The sequence below is a fragment of the Engystomops pustulosus genome, chromosome 3 (genome assembly GCF_040894005.1).
Source record: "Engystomops pustulosus chromosome 3, aEngPut4.maternal, whole genome shotgun sequence".
NCBI lineage: Eukaryota > Metazoa > Chordata > Amphibia > Anura > Leptodactylidae > Engystomops > Engystomops pustulosus.
Genome location: NC_092413.1, coordinates 135,089,168 through 135,095,167, shown reverse-complemented (window position 1 = coordinate 135,095,167; position 6,000 = coordinate 135,089,168). Strand labels below are relative to the sequence as shown.

At 42.6% G+C, this 6,000-nt stretch overlaps 1 protein-coding gene across 2 annotated transcripts in view; it reads left to right on the top strand.

Moving 5' to 3' along the window:
- Positions 1 to 751: 751 nt before the first annotated feature.
- The window catches only part of PHF3 (PHD finger protein 3), a 47,588-nt gene continuing 42,339 nt past the window's right edge, over positions 752 to 6,000 (top strand). The window contains exon 1 of one of the 2 annotated variants that reach the window (XM_072142196.1): positions 752 to 883. The gene's annotated coding sequence lies outside the window, so the exon portion shown is untranslated. The remainder of the gene's footprint in view (positions 884 to 6,000) is intronic. The other variant, XM_072142198.1, reaches the window with a different exon arrangement.

Below are 6,000 nucleotides of genomic sequence, written 5' to 3'. Positions count from 1 at the left end.
ACGTAAAGAGCCCTTAGGTGCACTGGAGCACCCCCACTGGTAATTAACACAATTCTTTATTAAAACATTAAAAGATAGTGGCGGCCCTAGCAATTGCACTTTATAATGTTATATTTGTTATATGTTGTCTGTTAAACACTTTTATATGTTTACTGTTCACCATGCTTTAGTTTTTGATGCCATATTTGCACTATAATAAATATACTTGACCAAAAGTATGACTCCTATTGGCAATCTACCAGAAGAGTGTGCCTTGTCGTAGCAACAGGCCTCAAACCCTGTTTGTGAAAGGTCACTGCGGGGGGCAGGAGGCTTGTTCGGTTTTGGGGTGTGTTGGGGCCCAGACACTTTTGCTGTATGGGGCCCCGAATTTCCTGATGGCTGCCCTGGTGGCATATAATGGTGACATGTAATGGTGGCATGTAATGGTGGCATGTATGGTGGCATGATATGGTGACATGTAATGGTGGCATATAATGGTGACATGTAATGGTGGCATGTACTGGTGGCATGTACTGGTGATATGTAATGGTGACAAGTAATGGTGACATGTAATGGTGGCATGTACTGGTGGCATGTAATGGTGGCATGATATGGTGACATGTAATGGTTGCATGTAATGGTGGCATGTAATCGTGACATGTTATGGTGGCATGATATGGTGACATGTAATGGTGGCACGCCGTCTGAGGTGACAGGCGGGGATACGTTGTATCACAGGAGCCTCCAGTGAGAGGAGAGCACGGGAGCGCGCAGCGGGGCTTTGGCAGTCACGTGATAGAGTACAGGAGCTCGGGGACGCGCTTTCGTTTGCGATTAGCAGCGCGCTGGGTATGAGGCCGTAGACATGAGCAGCTCGTCACCCGTGACCGCCCCCACCTCGGTAAGTGGCCCACTACATATTGGGGACCCCGCACACCCGGCTATCAGGCAGCGTAGAGTGGGAAGTGACTTGTGGCTGAAGTTGTGTGTGTGGACAATGTCGCCTGGAAGAGCGTAGGCCTCCCCAGCTGCTGCCCGCGGGTGTGTGTCTCAGGCGGCGGTGCACGCTGTGTGCTGACCTGTGAGCTGTGTTGTCAGGGCTGGTGCTGTGTGTACATGGTGGAGGACACATGACGACATGGCTTGTTTTCAGTGTCATGTATGCCATGTGCACATGCGTGCTGTGTGCCCCCGGGCCCCAGAGCGGAGCAGTGTGGGCCTGGCTGTGCACATGCCTCCACTTATGTATACTTCATTTGCCCCCTGTGCCATGCACTGTACTCACTGCCAGTCCTAGAGTCCTGTCTGATGTGGCTGCAAACCCTCGTGTACATTTTCTGTATTACAGTACATAAAACTGAGGGTCTGACAGGTCGCTGCTGCATTCACCTCCATGGCATGTCCTCTTAACCCCAGGTTTACTGATTTTAATGTCCAAACCTGCATGCTCCCCTATTCTGGACGTCCCAGCAGCTATCAAAGATGTTGTCATCCCCTAGATTAAAGGAGTGTATACGTTTAGACACCTACCATCAGTTTCACATCACATGCTCGTTTCTTTATGCACAAAGTGGAACTGTTTTAGTGCATAAAGAAAGGGCATATTTCCTCTGAAAATGACTTAATGTCACCTGAGTGCCTCCCTGCATCACCGGGTTTAAATTTAGGCACCAAATACCTCCCCCCTATAGGTTTTATTATGTTTAAATAGCTTTTAAAAAAAATTAAAACTTTTTTGTACCAAAAAAGTTTTTCTTCATTTTGCCTTACTTTGACGCTAATAACTTTTTCAAACTTTGGTGTACGGAGCTGTGTAAGGTATCCATTTATTTGCAGGATGAGCTGAAGTTTTCATTGGTACAATTTTGGGGACTATGATTTTTTTTTTTTAATCGCTTTTTAGAAAATAACAATTGTGTTGTAAAATTGTGAAAATGTTGCTATTCGGACATATGGCCGCTATTTTCAGTTACGGAGTTAACCGTTTTTGTATTTTGATAGATCGGGACTTTTAGGATTTGGTGATACCAAACATAGTTATAATTAAATTTTTTTTACATCAGTTCTAGGGAAACGGGGTGATTTGAATTTTTAGGTTTTAGATTTTTTTGCAAAAACCCACCATGTATGTATAGGACTCGGCCTGTTTTCGTCCCTCCTTAGCTGCATTATGATCTGCATTGAGAGGTTAAAAGGGGGACTTACCTGTAAGTCACAGACACAACCCTTCTACTACACTGTGCTTAGGCAATGAAGGGGGCGTGTTTGTGTTACAGGCAACTTCCCTTTTCTTTGTTCCAAAAACAGCGCCACACCTCACAATGGTCTGTGTTTGTAGTGTATCTCAGCTTTATACAGATTAACCCCTTAGTGACCACCAATACGGATTTCTCCGTTGGTCACTAAGGGGCCTTAGGGTAGGCCGACGGGTTTCTCCCGTGCAGAGAAGAGCAGTGTCCTGGTTGTCATAAGTTCCTATTTGGCTGTGAACCCATTAGATCCCACAGTCACAACATTGACTACGTACCTGTAGAGGGAGGGTGCTCCCTCTCTTCCTGGCACCCAGCGATGCAATCAAGGCTGCCGTCTTCACAGCCGGGCACCTAATGAAGGTCCCTGGGTCTGCCACTGGCATCTGCCTGCTCGGTCCAGAAAGTGCATAGGCTGACACTTCTAATGCATTGCAATGCATGGTTATTGCGCTGCATTAGTATGAACTAGTGATCACCTGATCACTAGTTCATAAACTAGTATTGTAAAAATAAAAAAAAATTAAGAAAAAAAGTTAGAATTAAAAATAAATAAAAATGTAAAATAAAATTCATTAAAATGTCCCAAAAGCCCATAAAAAATAATATATAAAAAAAGTGGAAAAAAAGTAAAATGAACACAACATATTAGGTACTACCCCGTCCCAAAATTCCCAATCTATAAAAATGTAGAAATTGTTATTCCCGGCGGTTAACCCCGTAACGGACAAATATGCTCAAATGCAACCGCCACTTTCTTGCCCTTTCGCAACATTTAAAGGAAACCTCCCACCACGGATATACCAATAAAGATAGATTGGGTGGTAGTTGCATCTGTAGGATGCGCAAACTTTTAAAAACGTTTAATTCGTTAATATGCAGATTTTCAAAGAGGCTACTGGGGCGTGTAGTAGCCGGAACTGAGGCTACACAGCGCGGCTAGTCCAGTAGCCTCTTTGATCCTCCTACCAGTAGGATCGGGGTGATATGTTGGGGCTTTCTATTAACAGAAATTCAAAACCGCTATAGAAATCAAATGGTCACTAAAATAATTGATTCTAAAAATTTTCTTGAAAATTCGAGAGAATGCTGTTCGATTTATGATCTTTCTAGCGTCATAATAAAACAAAAGGACACTTATAAAATGACATCAACACAAAGCAGAGATCTGGTTAATGTTAGTTTTATTACCCAAATTAGTCTGAAAATAGCACATTTTTTTCAAAATGTTTACTAAAATCACCTTTTTTTCATTAATAAACCAAACCAAAATGTCCCATTAGCTTGAAGTACAAAATGTAACGGAAAAACAAACTCAAAAACACTTTAAAAGGCTTTAACTTAAAAGCCTCAAATTTATAACCAGATAACGTGACACATGATGGTTTTGAAAAATAGGCCTTGGTCATCAAGGCACAAATGAGCTTGGTCACTAAGGGGTTAATGGAGCTTGTGGAGATTTGTAGTACCATACACTACCCATGGTCAGATGTAGAGGTATTTTTGGAAGAAAGCGGCCATGTTTTTCACCCGCAGGATAACCCCTTTTGAGAGACATACCAGAGAGGTTAATGTTGTTCCTCAACAATCATTTATGTACATGCTAATTGGACACTCTACTGTCAGTTAGGCGGTCCTGGGCTGTCCTCTTAAATCCAACAGACTCATGTGGCAGCAAAAAGAAAATTTCACCTGCACCAGAATCTGCGATTAATAATTAATTAATCTTCCACACTGCTGTTGTAAGTCTGTGGATCATGGCCCGTACAATATCTTGTTTCAGGGCCGACCACACTGCCAGGGATGGGATTCCCTGCATCATAGTGACATATGATGTAGGTAGTCCCTGCTTCCTCGCTGTCAAAACGCTGATGGCACTGCGTCAGAGGCATTGATGGTCACAGGGGAGAGGGTAGTGATGTACAGAAGTGACCTAACTATTTACTCCTTTTGCTGCAATGCTCAGTCAGAGTGGCCAACAAGGGTCCCGGAGCCCATATATTTTTTTTATAAATATTATAGATTAAACATGATGAATAAAAATAACAAATGCACTATACTCACTTCTTCCTGGTTCCCCAATGCAATGTGGTGCTTTGCCAGTCTGATTTTATAGAGGTTTAACCCCTTACCGACATGTGACGTAATACTACGTCACATGCCGGGTGCGGGTGCATGGAGAGGGCTCACAGGCTGAGCCCTCTCCATAGCCGGTAAGTCTGTGCTGCATATTGCAGCAAAGGCTTACCAGTAACACCCGCAATCGGTGCCAGCACCTATCGCGGGTGTTTTCCCGCTGATCGCCGGCGGCTCCTTCAAAAAGATAGAGGCGCAATCTTTCCGAGGATCGTCGCTCCCCGTTGCCATGTTAGCCTTCGGCTACTTCGGGTTAACCTATTCATTACAATGTGCTATCAGCACATTGTAATGAATGAGGAGTAAAATCCACATATACTGTCATACTGCAGTATGGCAGTATATGATAGGATTGGACAGACACCCTCGGGTTAAAGTACCCTAGGGAGACTTAAAAATAGTAAAAATAAAAAAACCCTAAAAACTCAAATCACCCCCCTTTCCCTAGAACTGATATACGTTAAATATAAATAAACAGTAAAAATCATAAACAGGTATCGACGCTTCCGAAAATGCCCGATCTATAAAAATATAATAACCGTTTTTCACTTTGTTTAACCCCGTAATGGAAAATCGAGCCCAAAGTCTTGGAAGTCTTTTTTGGCATTTAAAAAAAAAAAAAATTGATCAAAAAAAAGTGGTCAAAAGGTCATACAGTCCTAAAAATTATAACATTGTAAACGTCATCAAAACTGCATTTGGAATTTTTTCCCCGCTTCCCAGTACACGGCATGGAATATAAAATACCACCATTTTGAAGTATAATTTGTTATGCAGAAAATAAGCCATAACCGCTCTGTACATGGAAAAATAAAAAAGTTATAGATTTTTGAAGGTCGGGAGTGAAAAATGAAAACGCAAAAACGAAAAAGGGCTGCGGTGTTAAGGGGTTAATTGTGACATCAGTTTGTGTATGCCTGCTCCAGCTTAAAGAGATCCTGTCATGCAATCTCTCAAGTATAAGCCTAGGGTGAGAAATGCATTGGTGCCAGCCCATGCCTCCTATTATATAGCCAGCCCATTCCATTAACCAACAAGCCCCTAGTATATAGCCAGCCAGCCAGTCAACATTTTGTTGACTCCAGTATAAGCCGAGTTTGAGGTTTTCAGCTATTTTTTTTGTGCTGAAAAACTCGGTTTATACTTGAGTATATATGGTATATGCAACTCACCTGATAAGTGATTAATGCATATTAAAGTTTACTTACAGTGTCCTGCCTTCTTGTTCTGATTGACAGGTCTAAATTCTATGAAGTGTCTGCTGTTACATTATTGCTGTATTTGGGAAAATGTGGTGACAGGTTCCCTTTAATACAGGTCACAGGCAGAGGCTGTAGCATGCATGAAATGATGACGCTGCATCACCTGTGAGCCTGTGTATACATGATTGAGAATCCCCTAGTGGAGCATTTATGGCTGTAAGTCTCCACACACCTGCAAGGTGGCCTTAATTGCCAAAGTGTACACAAGGAAAGTCCTTATCTCCTGCCCCTTGTATACAAACAGAGAATGATGGTGATCAGAGGTGCCACGCTGCACTGGAGCAAGTGAGGTGAGTATATCATGTTTGCTATTTTCGAACCCCTGGGGCCCTTATTTAAAAAAACTTAATCCTGGGCAACCCCATTAAAGT